The sequence below is a fragment of the Orcinus orca genome, chromosome 7 (genome assembly GCF_937001465.1).
Source record: "Orcinus orca chromosome 7, mOrcOrc1.1, whole genome shotgun sequence".
Taxonomy (NCBI): Eukaryota; Metazoa; Chordata; class Mammalia; order Artiodactyla; family Delphinidae; genus Orcinus; species Orcinus orca.
This window is the reverse complement of record NC_064565.1, coordinates 74,237,190-74,259,773: the sequence shown is the minus strand read 5'-3', so window position 1 is coordinate 74,259,773 and position 22,584 is coordinate 74,237,190. Positions and strand designations below refer to the sequence as shown.

Genomic DNA, 22,584 nt, shown 5'->3' with positions numbered 1-22,584 from the left:
ATTCTACAAGGAATATGAGAATCTCATTTTGTTCTGGAATTGCAGTAACACACCAATATCTCATTGCCTCTGATTTCAGATTTACTAAGAATTGAGTAATCGTCATCATATCATATGTATTTCTAAATGTTACCTAATTTGTTGACTGAAAGTGTTAAAAATATATGGATTTTATATATTCTTTGATACATCTCTTCTAGTTTACAGATAGAAAATTGATGCCCAGATAAGTGACTTTTAGTGCTGTTTAGATTTCAGAAATTATTATTGTTGTTGTATCTCACACATACACCATATTGTCAAAAAAAAAGTTCATTTCAAATTTAAAACTTTCTCCCCTGATAACTTCCAATGATTTATTAAACACATTTAGAATAAACTTATGTTTTGAGGCAAAACTTTTTCTAAAACATTAAAGTATGTTACATATTTTACCTTGTTTCATAATTTAAGTCTACAAATTATTGGCATTTTTGTTAAGGCTATTTTGAGGTATAAGTGTAGTGGTATTAATTACTCTTTTATTTCATAGGTGATAACAAGTCAAATATTTTTAAATATGTGCAATTATTTTAAATGTATAAACACGTTCTCAAAAGGTTATTTTCTCTAAGATATATATTTATATATAATGAAAAATAATTATGTATGTATATGTATACACACACAACACATACACACACAATGGTTTTGGTTATGACACATACACACATATCTATGTCATGAACAAAATTAAAAAAATGTTCAAAAACCTACAGGATAGAGTTTCATCATTTAATTGTGGAAAACTGATCAGGGAATAGCTCTGATTATCAGAGATCCAAATTAACAAGAGTTAGATCACAGAACTAATTATGAGGGAAAAATAGTTATTAGTTTTCTGTGTTCCTTTATAAAGAAAAACATGTTAGATTAAAAAATTCCCTTGATGCTTTGTAAAGTGTAATTCAACACACACACACACACACACACACACGCACACACTTCCTAATTCCTTTAATACTTTGAGCAGAATACTATGTTCAGATTTCCTTCAAATCATAGGCATCTCTGTTTGACAAGTTCTAACAGAACTCAGTCAAGGTGAAATCCAGCCAGCTTTTGCTGCTAACAATGTATTCATACAGCATATGATCTCTGTCTGTTCAGGCTGCTTCTTGCTCTTGTCTCAGAATAAAAAAGGAGTGCTGCTTTCCTGGGGTATGCCATTTGAGAAAGAAAGTAACCTAACACTAACTGCAGGCGGGGTCAGAGTGATGTAACAGGAAGCTCTGATGTTTCCCTTCTGCTGCTGAGCACATACAATGTGACAACCCTTCCAATCTACTCAGAACAACCCTCTCTCTCCAGCAGAGAGTGTCACCTCCTGCTTTAGATCATCAAGCTCTGCTAACTGGACCTCACCCTGCCTGCAGGGTTACACTGCAAAGCTTTCACCCTTCCGCACCTTGTCTGGGGGTACATTTCTTCTGCGGAATCTCAGAAAATCAAATTCCATCCTAAGAATATTTCACCAAGAATTTCCTTAGGAGCTGTGCTGGGTAAGTGCATTATTCAAAATAAATATATTTATTCGGAGTCGTATTCTCATGTAGTTTGACAATGTTTCTACTATAGAATTTAGTTAGTGACATTGAAATTATGTTGAAACAATTCTCATTTTTCACATGTTAGAAAAATGAGAGTATATCTCCCCAAGATGTACACAATACCTATTACTACTAGATAATATTATGTACAGTGATATTCTAGAAAAATAAATTTGGGAAGTGATAAAACATCTAAATGGATTAAAAGGCATATTTTTGAACAAATAATCAGGGAACAATGCTTTTTAAAATTAGCTCTACTATTAGCTAAGCTTAAATTTTGACAGCTGGAAAACATTTTTCCCCCAGGAAGAGTCTTTAAACTTTCCATATAATCAGTATTCTAAAAAGGGGGTGAAAGAATAACTACTTATGGGGGTCTCGGAGTCTCACTCGGTAGTTGAACACGATGGAGAATTAAAAGAAAAGGAATCACTTTGGATTTATTATATTTGTCTTCTATTTGCCACTCACGCCTATTTACACATACATCTCTAACTATTGAACTAATGGAATTTTCATTGTTCGCTGTTGCCAGATGTGTCTAAGTCTCTCTTTTACTAACTCTGAACTGTTTCCGCTGTATTGGATCATGGGGTGGGCAACAAAGGAAAAAAACAACTAGGGTTGAGAAAATGTTGATATTTCTATATTAACTCTAATTTCAAAGCTCTTAAGCTAATAGAATGTGTTACTTCCATTTGTCTGGTATCCCTCTGCAAACTTTTTCGGGGAGGGTGTGATACTGAGATAACCGTGGGTAAAGAAAAGTAACAAAATATTTCCCAAATAGATATATCAGATAATTAAACAGGGAAATTAAAGTGTGTATTAAAAAAAGAACTTCCAGGATAAAACTTACTGAAATGTTGAGATGAATCATCTGTTAATGCTTCTTTCAACAGTACAGACCGTCCTGGACAATTTAAGAAACTAGTATCTACTTAATAAGTTGGTGGTATAGAGACATGACAAATTTGTTGCTAAGAAAAATTAGATGTCAGATTTGGGTTCAAATTACATTAATTGACATAATTTTAATATATTTTCTTACCTAAGTGAAATTATAATCTGCAAAATATCCTTCAGTGGAGAAATCCTGTACTTAATCACCCATAATCTGGCACATTAACGGTGGACTACCAACACATTCTGAGTAATTCCTTCATAATTTTCTACTCAGTTTTCCCACAAATTTCTCCAAATAATGGAAAGTTCAATTAAGTCTTATTTTTGTGATTCTTTAAAAATATTATGGCTGGTTTCCTATCTTCTGTCATTCATTAATTGTACTGAGTTCCCTGACACATTTGTGGAAATGGATAGTGTTTTTAGAATGTGACTTTGTAAATAGCCATTAGATAATTAGGGGAAGAAATGGAAAGAACACACTAAATGCCTAACCCAATGCCATGGGTTAGTAACAAAAATTAAAATAACACTGTTTTAAATTTAGATTATTTTCTTACAAGGAGGTATTACATTAATATTATATTTTATAATAAGGAACTCCCTCAAATTCTCTAATCTTTATTTAATTGCTAGCCAAAACCCCATAATTTTCTTTAAATTATTAAAATAATTTAATTTTTGTAACTATTCTTATAGTATGGTTTATAATCTTTATTTTCAAAAAATACTGTGGAAAAACACTAGGCAACGAATATTGAGGGTCATTTGGCAAAGGTTTATTATTTGAGAAAATAATTGAAAGTTGGAAATAAGAATTCATATTATTAAATTCTACAGTTTGCTTTCTTTAATGGTAAGAGAATATCAGAGCATCAATGCATGCTTTCAGCCATTAAGAATTAATTTACTTTTCTGGATGATATTACCCTGTAGGATCATAAAATCAATACACAGAATCTAATTACAGTTCTAAATATGTAAGATAAAAATACAGAATTGAGAAATCACATGGGTAATGTGAGCAAAACTATGTTCTACCTGCAATATTTAGATATCTTTAAGAATATGCTTTTGGTTATTGCTACAAGTTCTTTTTTCCCCAGTATATCTTGGCATATGCCAAAATATTATTTTGTTAGTTAAAATATGTAAATTTTTAGAATATATAAGAGTATTCATTCACTTTGAAAAAAATGAATAACAAAAACTTAAATAGAAATTAGAACTGGGTCTGTAATTTTAAAAACTATGTTAAATGAATGGCCAAGGTATATGTACTTTACTCATTGGTGATGCCTAGGACATACTGAAGTTTAAATGGAGTCAACACCCTAGTATACTGTGAGAACTTTCACATTAACCTGTACATATTTTATCATTATTTTATGCATAACAGATATTTACTTCACTAAAAAATTCAAAATAATATTAAGACAAAAGTTTACCTTATAAGCTTTATGTTAATGTGGAAAAATTCTTTGATAAATACAAAAAAACTAATCAGAATTCAGTTTATAGTATTATTACATATTTCTAATTTAGATATTTGTAACCATTATAACAATATTTTGTTTTCAACCTTTAGTTCCATGGTTAAAATTTGATAGTTACTTAATTTTTAAGAATTGCCTTAGAGACTGCTATAGAACAATTAAAATAAACTTTTTAAAGATCTAAATATGCATTCACTAAACAAAACTTATTTCATACTCTATGTATGACTTTGAACACAGCTTGAAAAAATAATTGTTTTTAGGGATACCATGATAATGGTGTCAACATTTCAGAAAACAAATATATTTAAAGGACATTATTTGAGTCTTTGGTTTTATTCCTTATCTTTATTTAGGATTCAGAGAAGCTCTTAAACCATAAACATAAGATACATCATTGCAACAGTGTTAAAGACGACACTCAAAGAGTGTAGTATCTCTTAGTTTTTGACTTGTAGTGTCTCTTAGTTCTTGACTTAGACTATCAGAGAATATACGTAAGATGGAAAATCAGTACACACCTATTTAAAAGATTTGTCTGTGTCTGGTTTTGAAGTTCATGGATGCACTATATAAATGTTTATAATTTCTTAGGAAATCTCTCTTTTTCTACCAAAGTACTATTACCATGCTGCACTATTAAATTTAAGAAATTCTCTCATTTAATATCAGAAAATGTTCTGATGCAATTAGGTGGAAAACAAATACTTAACCAGAAACACAAGGTCTATATGCTAACCAGATATCTCGATCATTTTCCCATTTATTCACATGGACAATCATACCTGCCCAAATTCTTTCATCAATAGTAGTTATGCAACTCAAAGTAACTGGATAGTAGTTTTCACACCTTAATTTTAGTTTACCTACTTATAAGTTGGTTTATAATTTTGAAGGTATACAGCCTTAATTAGTGTAAAATTGAAAAAATAATATAGAATACATTTAATTGTAAACTTTGGAATATAAATATTGAACTAGTGTGATTTAAGAAAAAAGAGCATATGATTAGATATATGATAATTAAATCACCAAAACCCATTTAAATAATAGGAAATATATTTTATACATCCTATTGCCATTCCCATTTAAATAATTTAAACTTTTTGTCCTCAATAAATCCAGATTATTATTTTCTCATGTCTAATTTGGATTATAATATTGTTCATTAAATCAGATTAGATCAAATAATCTGTATTTTTCCATATTTGAGTAAACTTAAAATCAAGTTAGTTTTTTAATTTAATGTTATTTACAAAAAAATGAAGAAATGGATTTTAAAGATCCAATAAAAGGCTTCTTAATGTTAAAAAATAAAATGGAATCACTGGCTGTGAACTGAGTTAGAGTCTATGTTTATTAGGTTACCAGAATTATTATCAGATGATAAGTTGCAAATACTTTCCTAGAACATGTTTCTTCCTCTTTTTCCTTTAAATTAGTTTACTTAAAAGAAACAGTATTATACAAAACAAACACAACATATTGTCGTTTGCAAAAATGGTCAAAAGAGTTTATTTACTTTTAAACATAAAACAAGTTTTAATCTTTTTCTTCCTTCCTGGTTTAATTAAATGCATCATATGCTTCCTACCTTACTACCAATTAAAAGATCAAAAACTCAGCTCGCCCCAATATAAATCTAAATAAACAATTAACCAAACCAACCCTGTGGTATTGAGGCTATTGCTTTATACTTTATTGAAGTTGTTGGATGGAGCCCAATTTTTAGTGAAATCTTATTCCTTTTAACATGGAACATATTTTTTAGATAAAAAATGTTAATATGGCATAAACTTTTGTATAAATCTGTCATTATTTCTCTATTTAGGTTTAGGTTAACCTGAACTCAATTGTGCTTCTCATAAAACCATAGTGACTTGTGAGCATGTCATTTGGTATATTAAATAGCAGTGATATAGTGAAATAGCGGCTAGCTGGTTTACAAGGTGCCCCTCTCCTTCCAGCTTAGTCAGCTGGGAGGTCATTAGCATATTCATGAACACATAAGCTTGGTTTTATCAATCAAAACTAAGATAAATTTGTCTTATATCCAAGCACTGATTTCATACATTTTACAAACGAGCATTATTTTGAACCCATAACCATTAGTTAACCTGACACCAATTATTATGCAGATATTTGTGCATGAACCTCAATTTTGCTTCCCTTCCAAGGATAACTTGAAGGGAAAATTGGAACTTCAGTAAGTACTAGAGAAGAATAAGTAATGTTATAGCAGAAAATAAGGAGGATTAAAACTATGGGAAAAGAATGTCATCAATACAAAACTGTTGGTTTTTTTTCGTAATTCTGTTATTTTCAAATGTGAGGCAAAATAGGAGACTTGTTTTTCCTTAAATAATGCAGATCTAATATCAGGGTAACATGCTTAAATATTTTATTAATCAATTTACATATGTCTTCTTTAAAAATCTATTTTCAATGAAATTTTTTTGGTTTTAAATCTTTTTTTTTAGGACATGCCCCTATACTTTATTAGCTAAGGCAAAAAATATAACTTATGGATTTGTGTTTTAGAAATTTAGATATAGTTGTTGTTTGAAGCAATTCCCTGGAATGGAGTACATTTTAGACATCAATCATATCACATTTAGTAAGGATATTGCTACATTTTAAATGTGTTAAACACAATTTCGTTAAACTCCCAGTTAACTAACTAAAATATCTTGGAATTGTCAGGTTTACTTGGGTAAATATATTTATTGTCAGCTTTGCTTTTTGGTCCTTGACATTATTAGATAAGGATGAATTATTGGATGAAGGATGCATTATTGGATGCATCTATCTTAATATCCCTGAGGGACAGAAACTTTTTTTTTTTTTTTTCCTGCCTCAAACAGTAGAGTCTGCCTTCCCTGCTGCAGCATTCCCACCAGAAGTCAGCATGGGTGAATTTGTCCACACTGCACTCATACAAGAGAACCCCCTTTTAAAGGGTGGCTTGCTGCTCCTGATTTAGCTAATTTCTTTAAGGGTTTGCCATGTGCTATGGACATTATTAATTACTCATGTATAAACCCATTTAATCTTCCCCAAAGCCCTAGCAAATATTATTATCTTTGTTTGCAGGTAAGAAACTCCAAAACCAAGGCACAGAACTCCTAAGTAATGTGCCAAAGTTCATATGGTTATCAAGTGGCAAAACCAGAACTTAAATTCTGACTCATGCTCTGAACCACTCTTCTTCCCTTTCCAATTGGTGGCTGGTATCTCATCATTCCTATTGCAAAGGGATGCTGTTCCTGGAACCTTAAGTTAAGTATAGAATGAACTGAAATTCTTTTGAAACAGTGATAGAGTAAATAATCTTGGGTTTCCTGGTTAGTCCATAAGTTTAATTTTTAAGTAGATTTTTATTTCCCACTGCTTTCTTATCAATTGCAAATAAAATGAAAAGAAAAAAATTACAATACCACAGCTGAAATATGAGCTGTGCATATGAAATATGAGAAGTGCAGCTTAATGGACTTTGGCTTCAGGTCATTCACATATGAACCCAAACTTCACCACTTCTTAGTTCCCCTTTCTCTTCTGTAAAATGGAAGTGATTAATCACATTGCTTTATAAGGTTTTGTGAGGAATCCAAGAAACAATACATTGAAAATGTTTAGCACAGCACTTGGCACATAGTAGGTATTCAACACATTTTAGTGCTCATCATAAATCTTTTGTGAACAAGACTGAGGACATAACTTGTCTCTATGCAAAAGCTCATTCCAAACAATAAACATACAGACAATTAGAATACAACTTCTTCACAGGACAGGGAGAGTGAACAAGTGTGATTTGTAATCAGTTTTTAGACTGATCACACTTTGCCATCATCATATAATATGTGCCAGACCTAATAAAACTGACATTGTTAATCACCATTTCTACAGAGCTTGAGCACCTAAAAAGTATCTTCAAGCTAAGAATTGTAAAGGTATATTATACAGAAATTATTGTTTCTTTCTTTCTTTTACACATGATGCCCAATGAAGTACACGGTGTTCCCGATGTCAAATGATATCATTGATAAAGCTCTGATTTTAACGTACATCTACCATGACTCTGAATCCTAACTATTTTGTTGCACTATTATATATTATCTATTATTAGATCTCTTATTGCTAACATTGCACAAAGTTGAATAAGCATAATGATCCACCAGATTTAAACTCAATTTCTTCTAACATAAGATAATAAAAGTAAGTTTATTTATGTTATGTGGATTTTGTGGAATATGGTACATTAGAGATAAATTTAGATGTTTGTCAAGAAATTTTTAGTTTTTACTACTTATAGCAGCTGTAGAAACTCAAAATTTAAAGGACATTTAGAATGATCAAATTAAACTTCATTTGTAGGGCTCCAAGTTTTTGGTGGTTATTTTCTTTTTGTAAAAATGTCTTTATTACAGGGCCTTCTTACTACTGCCTAATGGTAGACACTTATATTTTCTTATGTATTATATTTCAGAAATAGGATGAAAGAGTACTTGTGCAATAGGACAGTGAACATTCATTTAAGTTTTGGTTTAAGATAATTTATTCTAAAAATCTGTTTTTGAATATTTTATGAATTACGGTCCATATTGAGAATATAATGAAAACTACAAATTCTTTCTCCAGTACAAAACCAACTACATTCATAGGGACTCACATTTTGCATACAGTTGCATGAGTTTCATGGGATCTCCCTTTTTGATGGATCCATTAAGAGTTTTTGGATCTCATTTATGAAACTTGCTAATTAATTCAAACGACAATTTTTCTTCTGAATGAAGTAAATTATACGTATATATTTTTCAGTTACTTCAGATACTTTTATAAGTACCTATGAACTCAAAAAATAGACATGAACATCAGAAACAAATGGTTTTTAAGATTATCTCCATCAACTAGAGGGCAATACTGCAGGGCTCTAGGAAAAAACTACACAGTAGGTAGAATCCGCAATTGGTAATTTTCTATCTCCTCTCTGTACCCTTCTCCATTCACGATGTTTCTATACCTACACCTACACCTTTGGACTCTCCTCCAAACCAAATACTCAGCAGCTTCGTTCTGGCCTCAGATAGTCAAGAGTAGCATGGAAAAAAATCTTGAAGAAAAATTCTTTCTTTATTGGGATACCTCAGTGTTTAATCTTAAAGCTTTCCACCGATTGGAAGAGGCCCACACACATTATCAAGGGTCATCTCCTTTATTTAAAGTGTCTGATGGTAGATGTCAGTCACATCTACAAAATATCTTCACAGCAGCATCTAGACTACTGTTTGATCAAACAACTGGGCACCATAGCCTAGCCAAGTTAGAACATAAATTAACCATCATACTACTTTGGGGAATTCATGCATATTTACTCTTTTTTCTCCAAAATTATTTAGATTTTTAGATTTGGGAAATTCTTCAAAAATTCCTTCTGGAATGATAACTGGAACTGTAGTGAATTCACTAGTTAAATTGACAAGAACTGAGACCTTAATGTTGTCATCCAACCATGAGCATGGTTCATATTCTCTAGTTACTCAGGACTTTTTTTAGGGGGTTGGTAGGGCAGTCTGATATGGGCTTAAATGTATGTTAAAGGTATATTTAAAAGAAATATAATATATGTTATAACATAAAAATACATTATGAATGGGGGAGGGTAAAGAGAAATGATATAAGGTTTCCACTTTTTTTAAAAAAGATAACATACACACAGGATCTTCCAGATTCGCTCTTCCTCTTATCAAGTTAAAATATGTTCTCATTGCAATATATTTTATATGGGGAAATTTCTGTTCACACCAGAATTTAATCTTGTCAGAGAACAGTTGTAGTTTAACCCAGTGACTATGTCATCGTTGATATTAGGGGTGCTACGGTTAAACAGCCTGATCTTCAGTTTAGAAAGCACTCACAATGTGCCAGCCTCTATGTTAGATGTTAAAGGTAAGACCCCGGGTCTGGACAACATCAGCTCCACCTCAGTGCAGTGTAAGACAGTGCTGATTAACTCTTAAGCTATACTGCTGGCTGCCACTCTATTTTTCATTTTGTTGCAAGATCAGGACTGAATGCCTTAACTAGGGTGTTTCTAAAATGACAAAACCTGATAAATCAGATACTTTCTGCATATATTTATTATATTTAAGAAACCTTGGATTATAGATTAAAAGTAGAAAAAAAAACTGAAATAAAGAATAATATAATGGATTCTACTTAGCTCACAATTGTATGTGCTTTGATATTCTGAAATATCTTCTTTTCAACTGCTTCTGATATAACTTTGACATTTTAAATTTTAACAGAAAGATTTCCTTGCATCTAAATCCACCACAAATGTCATGGTCATGTAGCAGAAATTGTTCATTTTTTAGACAAAAAGAATGTGGTTAAAGAAAGTGATATCATTAAGAATAAAGTTTGAAGAATGTTTGGTTTCATTAATTTGAACAGGAAGGTCTTCAAATGAGATATGAGCAAGTTTTAAGGTCTAGAGCAAACTGAGAGGGATGTAATCCATAAATGATTTTCCTAAATATTGTTTAATATTTTAATTAATTGAATTCTTCACATGAATTAACTTCCTTAATTATACACTTTCCAAAAGGATTTCCTGTACTGTGCTCCATGTTATCAGTTCAAAAATTATTAGAAGACTTACCAAGTCTTTTGATCATAAAATTAATATATGTCCATATTTAATGAACCAGATTCCAGCCTACTTCCTTCAAAATAAATATACCAAAATCAAAGAATTTATGTTAGAGTTTTTGTATAACTCAAACATCTTTCAGGGCTACCCTGGTGGCGCAGTGGTTGAGAATCTGCCTGCTAATGCAGGGGACACGGGTTCGAGCCCTGGTCTGGGAAGATCCCACGTGCCGCGGAGCAACTAGGCCCGTGAGCCACAACTACTGAGCCTGCGTGTCTGGAGCCTGTGCTCCGCAACAAGAGACGCCACGATAGTGAGAGGCCTGCACACCACGATGAAGAGTGGCCCCCGCTTGCCACAACTAGAGAAAGCCCTCGCACAGAAATGAAGACCCAACACAGCCAAAAGTAAATAAATAAAATACAAAAGTAACTGTACCATTTAAAAAACAAAAAAGGAATCTTTAAAAAAGAAAAAATCCTTCAAAAATCCCCTAATTGTGTGTTTCAGATTAACTCTGAAAGCTCACAGTTCACTGAGTTCGTAACTGTCACAACCCTAGTACCATAAGACACTACATATTTAAGGCTACATATTCTCAACTTTCTCAGTTATAGTACCATACATACCATAAAAGACTACATGTTAAAAACTTTTAATGTTACATGTAGTTTCTGAAGCTAGAAGCTAGAATAAGCTAAATAAATCTAGTCAATGGGATCCTAACTTAGAAATAGGAGACTCCAGCTCAGTGTGTCTTCAGAGGGTTTCGTTACGTGTAACTATGATGTAGGTCTTGACATAGCGTGTGCTCTAAAAAAAAAGTTAGATTTTTACACTGAGACAACACTCTGCTCCTAATTACTCAAAATCATTTAGACTTCAAGGATTGTCCTACATCTTGGTCTATGTTTTTCTTCCACACATAACTGCATAATTTTATTATCACGAAAGGGAAGCAGTCTGTAAATACAACGTGTAAGCTTTTCTATCTGGAGAGCTATCACAGTATATCAATTCCAATTTGACTAACTCCTTGGAATTAAATTTGTAGTAAACAAAGATCAGGGAATTCCCTGGCGGTCCAGTGGTTAGGACTCGCGCTTTCACTGCCGTGGGCCCAGATTCAATCCCTGGTCAGGGAACTAAGATCCTGCAAACTGCATGGCGTGGCCAATAAATGATAAATATATAAATAAAACAAAGATCATTGTGTATCATATTACTTTACTAATACAAAATTATAATAGAAATTAGTGAAGGAATACTTACTTGAATGAATTGAGTAACTTTCTAAGTTTATTATGTCTTCTTTACTCTTAATCACATATGCATCATTATAGCATCTGAATATGAAAAAAAATGCTAATCGTTCTTATTTGTGGGTGTGTAGTTCCTGGATTCCAGATTTTAGTAGCTCTTCTTTCTTTTGTTGAGTCCTTCACCTCCAGACAAGTTTACTTCTTGCTAGTACTTCTGATATCAATTGGCATAAATTTAAGGGAAGGTCAACACATTATCTAAGAAGGGATTAAAACTTATCTGAGTCTCTTTTAATGAGCATAGAATGTTTTTCTCCCAGATATCCATATGCCTAGGTCCCTCTCCTCCCTGTAGTCTTTGCTCAAGTAAAAAGTTTTCTATGGGGTCTAAACTAATCACTATTTAAGATAAACCTACACCTATACCACCACAACCCTATTGTTCATCTTTAGCTATTTTAGCATGTTCTTGCTTTTTCCTTTAACACCAATCACCTTGCAACAAACCATCCACTATAATTTACATATTTTCTGTTTTTATTTATTTTCTGTCCATGCAACTAACATGTAAGCTCTACAAGTACAAGCATTTCTATTTTTTTTTTTCACTAATATATCCTAAGCACCTAAATAAGTGCCTGCACTAGTAGGTGCTAAAGATTGCTTAATAAATGATTAAATGAATGAATATGTTTCTTTCTACCAGTCTCCACAGAAAACTAGTAACTGTGATTTTGTATGCAGTACACAGTAGATGTCAGAGCTGAAATTTTGAAGGTGTTAGAATCACTACACATTGCCAAAGAGAAAATATTCAGAAGCTAATTAGCATTTCATTATTCTTAGGTCAACCTAATATTTACCCCTTCACTGTCTTTGTAAAGGAAAATAAATTAATAAAAATGCTTTCGGTAATGTATTTAGTGTTCAGGTTTCACTGAATTCCAAAGCATGACCTTTCAAACTGGGGTAAATGAGAAGGCTGGTCAGTGTTTTAACACAAAGTGTTGAAGCATTTCCCCAAATGGCCAAACAATGGCTGAAATTGGCAGAATTTCTTGTTGAAACTGGCAGACTTGCCCACTGTTGCCTCCCAACAAAAGTCTTCCTCCATTACTTGTTGCCTTTTTGGACAATAGCACTAAAAAGTCTATAGAAGGAGAAAAAAAACCCTTAGCAGTGAAATAGAAAGAAAGTAAATCAGTCTTTTAATAAAGCATATAGGGTAGAATACAACTCCTGTTTAATTGACAAAAAATTATACCTCTGTTTGATAAGCGAAGAGTTACATATTTGTAAATCTATAATTTATCAAGCTTTTTAAGTGTTGATTTATAAATATTTAAAGATAATTTTAAAGTGTGCCAACTGTCAATGCCCTTTCATCATTGTATAGCTTTGAAAGTTTTCTAAACTTAAAGCCAAAGGACTATTTTATAAATTAAAATACATACTTGTCATTAAATAAAATCATGATTTGCTTGAAAGCCTAATGATGAATTTTCACAAAATGTATCTTTTAATTGACACAACTCATAAGTTATAACAATACTTTTCTAATTAAGATTCTCCATGTGTTTGAGACACATAGAGCTAACTTTATTTTCTTTTAAAACAGGTGTTAGTCATTCATTCACCTAGAAATATCACTGTTGAGGTTTTCTTTCTTCTGAGTCTAGAATGTATATCATTCAGGGAAATAATAATATTCCTTTGAGAAAAGGACTGATTCTCAACATATGTCCATAGTATTCAGAAAAAAAATATGTGTATAAAATGTGTCAAGGTTGTAACTTTACTGTCCTTCAGTATATTATCTAATATGACTGGATTTTAAACCACAAGCAACAAACTAGCTTGGATTAAACAACGCTCTGTCCTCAATGAAGTATTGTTCAAAACATAAAAGTAAGTTGTGAAATAGCTTCTTGTTTAAGTCTTCTTGAACTTTCTGACTTTATGTGGTATTATTGAATGGTAAACTTATAATAAAGTTACTATTACAAAACATAAATGATAATAATACCCTAAAAAATTGTATTTGTTTTAAGAATTATTCTACATTCAATTAATTTCTGGTATGTTTATATATAACATGACAATCCAATAATCTACATTTTCTTTGTCCCAAGTAGCTTAAAAACAACAACAATAATAAAATAAAGCTGAAATCAACAATAACTTAAAAGACCAAAATGTGACAATTTCTAATCTAGAAGGGCTTGATGAAATGGTGGAAAGGGCACTTAAAATACGCTTTACATATTAATAGAATAATAATGAATTTTCAGTTCAAGAAATTGGAGCGCAAAAATAACTAATTTCTCACAGTGAGCAGAGACACTTCACACTTTCTCAAGCTAGAATCAGTCCCTACAATGAAAAATGGGTGCTCCCAGTAGTCCTGTTCAGAAAAAGGCAATGCCAAAACATTTGTTTACTCTCATCTAGATTCAGCAGAGGTACCATGTATTCTTGAGAGCCTTTTCTAATAGAGTGTTACTTGCAGTATGAAAAAGCTCTTTTGAAGACTGAATAATTGTCTAATACTAAATTAAGTCTAACAAAATTGCTGTCAAAAACGTTTCACTAATTATTATAATTGACTCTTCATTGCACATTGGATTTAAGGGTATAGAACAAAATTCATTATCAATTTTAGTAGTTCTTCAGCTCTTATATACTGGATCTCCTTGACTCTGTTAAAGTGTCTCTATTCTAGAGGAATAGCTTGCTAGCCTATAGCATGGAATATAACCATAAATCAATTTTGTAATCCATGAGGTTGTCCACAAACATTACTAGCAATTCTCTGATTAGTTCTATTTTAACTAATTCCTCTTACTTACTAGGTCCTCACCTCATTTGTTTCTAAAGGAGTGGATGTGCTCTCCTTGTTTACATGGATCTTATTTTTTAATTGCATATTTTTAAACATATAATTTAAAAACTATACAAATCCTACACTTTTCTGCCTTGAAGTAAAACCATGTCAGGTCCGGTGACAGTGTCTGTCAAGGTGAAAGGTTTAGAGATTCAACCAGAAGTTGATGAAACTGGAAATGAAAGGAACAAGACTAGGGAGTTAGAGACTAATCAGGAGAACAGAGAACAGGAAAGATTCAGAAAAATTCTCATTCAGAGACCAAATATATATGACTGTAATAATGTAATTAACTTAGTAATTATTGTTTACTGAGTCAAAAAACTGATAGAAAGCCACAGTGAGGGATGGGATTGTAAGTAAAATAAACCAGAAAAATAAAAGGGAGTGAATAGAATAAAGAGAGGAAAAGAGGGAGAAGATAAAAGGAGAAGCTATAAGAGAAGATAAATTGGTTCAATAAGACATAGTATTTGCCAGAAAGTTAGGAAATAAAAATCCAGCACTGAACTGCATCAGTTAAGATGTGGAGATACTTCGGATACATGGTCATGAACAAAAAGTTAGTATACAAATACTCTCCAGCTGCTTGGTATAACATTTTGGATATGAAGAATTTACCTGCTCTTTTGTTTGAAGAATGGGGTTGAGTGTTAAGCCTAAGGGTTATTCCTTCTGATAAGAGGTGAGGAGTGTTTATGAAGAAGTTGTGAGAAGCAAATACCACCTCCTGGTACCAGGTGGTACCACCTCCAAGATTACCTGGATGGTAATCATGTTCTAAGACTTGGACCCAATTAGTCAAGATAATGACTCTACTTTTAAAAGGGGAGGGTTCAGAGAGACTGACCCCCTGGGAAATCTTAGTCTGTCTAGGATAGTTTCTCTAAAGGTAGCCCAGAAATTGGGCTACATTAATCATACCACATTTAAAACAGCAGAGCTTATTTGGTTAACTGCAAATCTCTTGGCTCATTCCAAACCTACCAAATCAATCTGGGGTGGCTCAGCATACAGAGGGAGGTGATACTTAAGTACTTGAGTCCCATGTGCTCTGAAAACCACTTTCCCTTTACTTTACACTGCATATTGTGAGATAAGAGATGATAACCTGATTAGGTTCAAATTTACAGTAACAAAATAAGAGTGAACAAGGCACAGGTTTAAATCAATTAATTTTCTAAATAATGGAATAATAAGTATAAATTCACACTGAACTACACATAAATAACAAGATATATATTGCTTTCCCTTCTAATTCTGGCTCTGAGAATTATTAGTTTTGTGATTTGAGGTGCACATTTTCCATGTCTGAATCATTATAACTTAAAAGTCTTAGAAACTTGGTAATAATCCAAAACACAACTTTACTGACCCTTTCCTTTTTCACTGGACTCGGGGGTAAGTACACACACACATGCACACACACACACACACACACACACACACACACAAATATTCACACATATACATTGATTCACAGGTTGGTCATCATTGGTGTTCCAAAATTCCCTCCATGTAGCTAAGAAACTAACCTAAAGTCAAATAGAATTCACACACCTAAATCATACTTGTAAAATTCACAAAGTGTTTAAATCATACATATACTATGATTTAACTGTGAAATCTTAAAAAGGGTCTAATCTTAACAATATTCTGACAAAAGGAAATAAACTTTAAAATTGAATGCGTGTTGTGTGAGGCATCTCCATCTCCCACCCAACACCCCAGACCTATCTGAATTACATGCGTTTTTATGTATTTTGATCCACAGATCCATAACAAGTACATGATTCCAAAGTAAGGAATCACACTCTGCACATTGTCCTACAAAAGCTTTCTAAACTTTAAAATTTTCATGCATACGAAAGATTATTAAAATACACTGCTTGGGCTTCCCTGGTGGCTCAGTGGTTAAGAATCTGCCTGCCAATGCAGGGGATACGGGTTCAAGCCCTGGTCTGGGAAGATCCCTCATGCCGCGGAGCAACTAAGCCCGTGCGCCACAACTACTAAGCCTGCGCTCTAGAGCCCTCGGGCCACAACTACTGAGCCGGCGTGCCACAACTACTGAAGCCCGCGTGCCTAGAGCCTGTGCTCCACAACAAGAGAAGCCACTGCAATGAGAAGCCTATGCACCGCAACAAAGAGTAGCCCCCACTCACCACAACTAGAGAAACCCCGTGTGCAGCAATGAAGACCCAACGCAGCCAAAAATAAATTTATAAAAAAAAATACAATGCTTAAATAAATAAATGCCTGTATACCTAGAACCCATCTTTTCCATCATGTTCCTCCCTGATTAATTCACATGTATGTCCCCAGAAGTAAACCGTTAGCCTAAACTTGTACTAGTCATTCCCTTGCTTTACTTTATGGCTTGACTACCTATATATGTACTTCTAAGCAATGTATTATTTAGTGTTATGTTTTTAGTTTTACTTTTATGAAAGTGGAATACTTCTGAATATAGTCTTTGGAGACTTTCTTCTTTCATTCAGCATTATGTTCCAAAGATGCATCACTGTTAATGTGTGTAATTTTGGGTTTGTTCTTTTCACTGTTGCAGTGTTCCATTGTATGAATGCACAATGTATTTATCTTTTCTCCTGCTGAGGGACATTTGGATTGCTTCTACCATTTTGCTATTATAAACAATGAAGCAATGAACATTTTTTTAACATATTTCCAGGTACACATGGTTGAGTTTCTTTAGGGAATAAATTTATGAGTGGGATTTCAGGATCCTAGCAATTCTTGTACCAATTTATAGTCCCACCAACAGTGTATGAGGTTCCCATGACACCACATCCTTTCCAATACTTTGTATTACTGTCAAACTTTTAAATTTTTGCCAGCCTGGTGGACATAACATAGTCTCACTGTGGTTCTAATTTGTATTGCCCTAATTATGAGTAACAGCAAATCTACATGTAAAACAAGTTAAAATTTTCCTCTGAAATATTTGTTTCTAATTGGGTAGCAGTGACTTGATGTTGTAGAATTATTTTTTGCTTATAATTATTTAAGAAAAGGACTATTTTTGGTTAGGTGGTCCAGGGAAAGGAAAGATTGTTTTATTGCTTTTAAAACTGGGTATGTGTGAATGGCATTTCTCATCATGATCAAGAACATAGACTGATAATACCTAGAATCATACCCCAAATTTTCCATTTCCTTTTATTCAAAAACCCCATCAAATACATATCTTCTTTAAAAACAGAGAGGAAGGGACTTCTCTGGTGGTGCAGTTGTTAAGAATCCACCTGCCATTGCAGGGGACACAGGTTCGAGCCCTGGTCCGGGAAGATCCCACATGCCACGGAGCAACTAAGCCCGTGTGCCACAACTTCTGAGCCTGCGCTCTAGAGCCTGTGCTTGGCAACAAGAGAAGTCACCGCAATGAGAAGCCCATGCACCGCAACGAAGAGTAGCCCCCGCTCGCTGCAACTAGAGAAAGCCTGCGCACAGCAACAAAGACCCAACGCAGCCAAAAATAAATAAATAAAAATATATAGTAAAAAAAAAAAAGAGAGGAAGAAAGTGAACACTTCCATTCGGATGCATGTGTGCTTTTTAAAATATAAACTTTATTTTTTAGAGTTGTTTTAGATTCATATCAAAGTTGAGTACAAGGTGAAAGATTTTCCATATAACCCCTCTCCCAGCCCTCCTCTATTACTAACATCTCCCACGAAAGTTATAAATTTGTTACAACCAATGAACCTATATTGACACATCATGCCCACTGAAAATACAGTAGGATTCACCATTGATGTTGTACATTCTATGAGTTAGGACAAATGTATCATGACAAGTATTATGTGTTTTTATAATATTTTGACTATTTTAAATCATTCATGGAGCTTACAAGTCTCCTGAAAGAGACAATGTCTCTCTTTCTACTGTTGTAAAAATTATTTCTTATACATAAAAATATCATAGAAAGCATTGGAGTCTGTGTCTTTCATGTAATTCCACATTTTGGAAACCACTTGATTTCCCTTATATCCAGTAGCTGAATTTAACTAATATATTTCTTCAAGATTCTGATTTCCTCTTAATAAATACACTTAGGTTTGCATTTTTTTTTCCCAGCTTGTTTTGCTTCACCACAGCAAATATCAAGAAAGTTTATCCAGTATTCTTACCTAATATATTTATTTTCTGTGTTTCTAAGGCTTAGTTGATTTTGATTTCATTGTCTACTTCAGTCAGTGGTGCTACTTCCACAAAATTAGCTTTCTTTTGAGTTTTCTCTAGGTATCGCTATCACTTTCATTAAGGCTTTATAATATTTTCTTCGTATCCTCTCTTCTTGGATATTAATCTATTTTTTGGTACTACAGATACTGATATTTTCAGAGGAAAGTGGAAGTAAGACCATGCTGACATATACATTATATTTTATTAATATGTGCAATGCATTTACTAACCAAAGTTAACTCATCAATAAATTTACTGATAGTCAGAAGTAATCGTTGACATATTTGTTTTTTACTTATTCCCTATCACCAAAAAGGTGCAAATATTCTTTCACAGCATTTTCAGCTCGGATGAAAAATGAAATTTCTAGACCCATGCAGAAAAAGAAAACACTCCATGGTCATGTCTATTTCTAGTGGCATTTTCTAGCAAGTTGGGAAAATACTCAAAATAAACTTCAACTTTGAACCTTGTGAATTCCATATGAATGCCAGTAAAGCCTGAGACTGACAGGAGTTTTTATTTTTTCCAAAATAGCTTGTAGAAAATTCAGATTCTAAATATATGTGGAGTGTCTATTGGTGTAAAAATACACAAGTCTTTAAGATGACCAGATCATGATCCTAACTACAACATATACTAGAAAATTTATAATATATAATAAATTATTAAAATATATGAAGGTGTGAAAATTTACAAAATAATTTTACAAAGTAATCAAAACTTTTTGATTTATATTAAAAAAATTGATTACAGAGATTGCTTTTAACATAAGCTTTCTTAATACTTTTGGGTTTTCATGTAAGGATCCCTAGTGCCTTCATGGAAATCCTTGACAATCATTCAGAAATTATTTTTGGAAGTAGCAAATTCATGATCTATAAGAACAAGTTTAATAAAAGCCTCTCAAATCACAATATAAATTAATGGAGATAAAAAATTTGCAAATGCAAATTTGATATTTTTGAAGTTCTAAAGTCCCAATAATACTGTGTAAATGCAAAGCAAGGTAAACAAGATTATAGCTATATCTTGCCTTCGACCTTATTTTGAGGCTGAAAAAATGATGTAAACCACATTTATATACGTTAACTCAGTTTAGCAGTGGATGAATCTCACCTGTTAGTGATACACTATGTTTAAGGAGAGTTAAATCTCATTACTGACATGGTCTAGCCTCTGGCTTCCTCTTTGACAAGATCTGTGTCACTCTTTCCCCCTCATTCACTCCAGTTTGATCACGTTGGCTCTCTTTATGTACTTTGAACTAGCCATGTCATCTCCTTCTCAGAACCATTGACCAAGCCACCATTTCTTCTGGGAACAACCTTTCACCTGAACATTTCAGGGCATTCACCTCTCCCTAGTGCTAAGATCTTGAACAACAGGGACCATCCTCCATGTTCGTGCTCCTTAAAATACTCATTCTTAAGAAATAAGGTCCAAGAACAAAGTTCCTGATTACTTTCAGGTCAGCATGGTGGCAACCTAAATGTGCCTGAAACAACGCCTCCCTACTTCCCATTAAAATGAGACATTTAAAATACATATGTTTGTGATTTTAAAAAAAACACTAGGGCTTCCCTGGTGGCACAGTGGTTGAGAGTCTGCCTGCCGATGCAGAGGACGCGGGTTCGTGCCCCGGTCTGGGAGGATCCCACATGCCGCAGAGCGGCTGGGCCCGTGAGCCATGGCCGCTGAGCCTGCGCGTCCGGAGCTCCGCAACGGGAGAGGCCACAGCAGTGAGAGGCCCGCGTACCGCAAAAAAAAAAAAAACAAACAAAAAAAAACCACACTAGTATATAACTTTAAGTTATGTAAAATCCCACTATCCACTAATAATACCAAATTCACAAGAATGTTCTCTTGTCATCCAGGGTCCTATGATGATACACCAGCCACTTGTGCTACCACCTGTCAAAACTATGGATGGCCCTACCTTCAGGTATTGAGTATGAATATATTACAAAAGAACATTCATGACTTGATGAAAGTAACATGTTGAAATTCCAATGAAATTGAGGATAATATGAACATGTTAACAATCATCAGAAAGATTTCACAGAATGATACATAACTCCAAATAACTTCTGAATCAAGGAAAACTTTGAAAGGCAATCTAACAAAATACAGGCTTAGGGACATCTGTCAGACTTACAAAGTCATTTCCTTAGGACCTTTGGGTATGAACTTATCCCCCATGTATTTTTTCCCTTGGCCAGAGGACTAGGAATGTTAAATTAATACGAACAGTTCTTATAAGATTTATTAATATTAACAATTTGGTAGTATTAGCCACAAACATCACACACACACACACACACACGTATATAATGTCTATGGCTAATCTTATTTTAACTATAACTATGTATATGTTTCTATATATACATATATAAAACACAAATTATGTTTCCTGTATAAAATAATAGGGCTAGGTTGCTCTTTTGAACTAAATTCCTTTCCTCTGTAGAGTTCTTTGTTTTCTGATCCACATAGTCACTATTATATTCTTATAAATGTCTGTAAACCTTTCCCATAATTGGAATGTAAAAAGATATTATTTATAAATAAGGGAACAGGAAAATGGGGGGTTAGCTGAATTAAAGATTTAAGTTGCTCTAGATACTATTTTTAGAACTCCCTGGCAAAGCAGTTTCAATTTCAATCCTGGGCATTAATTTCAAGCTTCAGGGGCATTGGTGCCTCCAAAAAGATTACTGTTGCAGACAGATGTGTCTTATTTATATTTAGTATTATAGTTCCATATCAGATAAGATATTATGTGATTATTATTACACCTCACATCCTCCTTCCTGACAAAATTAAAGTAGCTTTCCTGTCCTTACTTATTTTTAGACTGTGAAGTATTTAACAATTCAATCATGCATCGTCCCAATAAACTATAATAGCATTAATGAAAAATAAAGGCTACTGAATTATTTTACTTTAAATTCAAAGCTGAGTGACATAATTCCTTCTTCTGATTTTAAATTCCCAAGTCATTCTGCTGGACCCCAAAATAGACCCTCTATAATTATTCTTTGTCCCACAGCATGTCTTTGGGAACTCATCATTGTTGTTCTATCCTTTTTATGTGTCAGCTTCCTTTGCACATTGCATCTCATATGACTCACTGTTCCTTAGAGCATGGTTTGAATGCTCAAAATGCCTACTTGTATCTGACAGCTGGATTTTTCTTCCTGAACTTTTTTATGTGAAGTGGTGCCAGATCAATTTTTAAAGCCCCAATTTTGCTTATTGAAGACATACAAGAAAGAGCAGAAAATGGAAAAAGAGTCACTTACTAGGCAAAAACTGATTTTGACTTCCAGTATCTGTTAGCACCAGTCATCTTCCTATGGAAATTAAGAGGATTACCCTTTTTTTTTTTTCTAAGTGTCTTTCCACCTTATAAATTCTAACATATATTGGATAGTTTGAAGGAGATAAATTGGAAGTGGCTTGAAAATGAAAGGTGCAAATTTAAGCTGCATTCTCTTCGTTAAATTGATTTCTGACTTGCAGAGTATTGGTAAGATTTTTTGTGAGACACTAATAGGCCTAATGGTAATTTTTAAAATTTTAT

The 22,584-nt window shown here is 33.2% G+C and overlaps 1 protein-coding gene across 8 annotated transcripts in view; it reads left to right on the top strand.

The window, feature by feature from the left end:
* The first annotated feature begins 1,324 nt into the window (after positions 1-1,324).
* The window catches only part of CALCRL (calcitonin receptor like receptor), a 106,881-nt gene continuing 85,621 nt past the window's right edge, over positions 1,325-22,584 (top strand). For 4 of the 8 annotated variants that reach the window (XM_033400252.2, XM_049712246.1, XM_049712245.1 and 1 more), the window contains exons 1-2: positions 1,325-1,541; positions 20,876-20,943. The gene's annotated coding sequence lies outside the window, so the exon portion shown is untranslated. The remainder of the gene's footprint in view (positions 1,542-20,875; positions 20,944-22,584) is intronic. The other 4 variants (XM_049712247.1, XM_033400253.2, XM_004276919.3 and 1 more) reach the window with 1 other exon arrangement.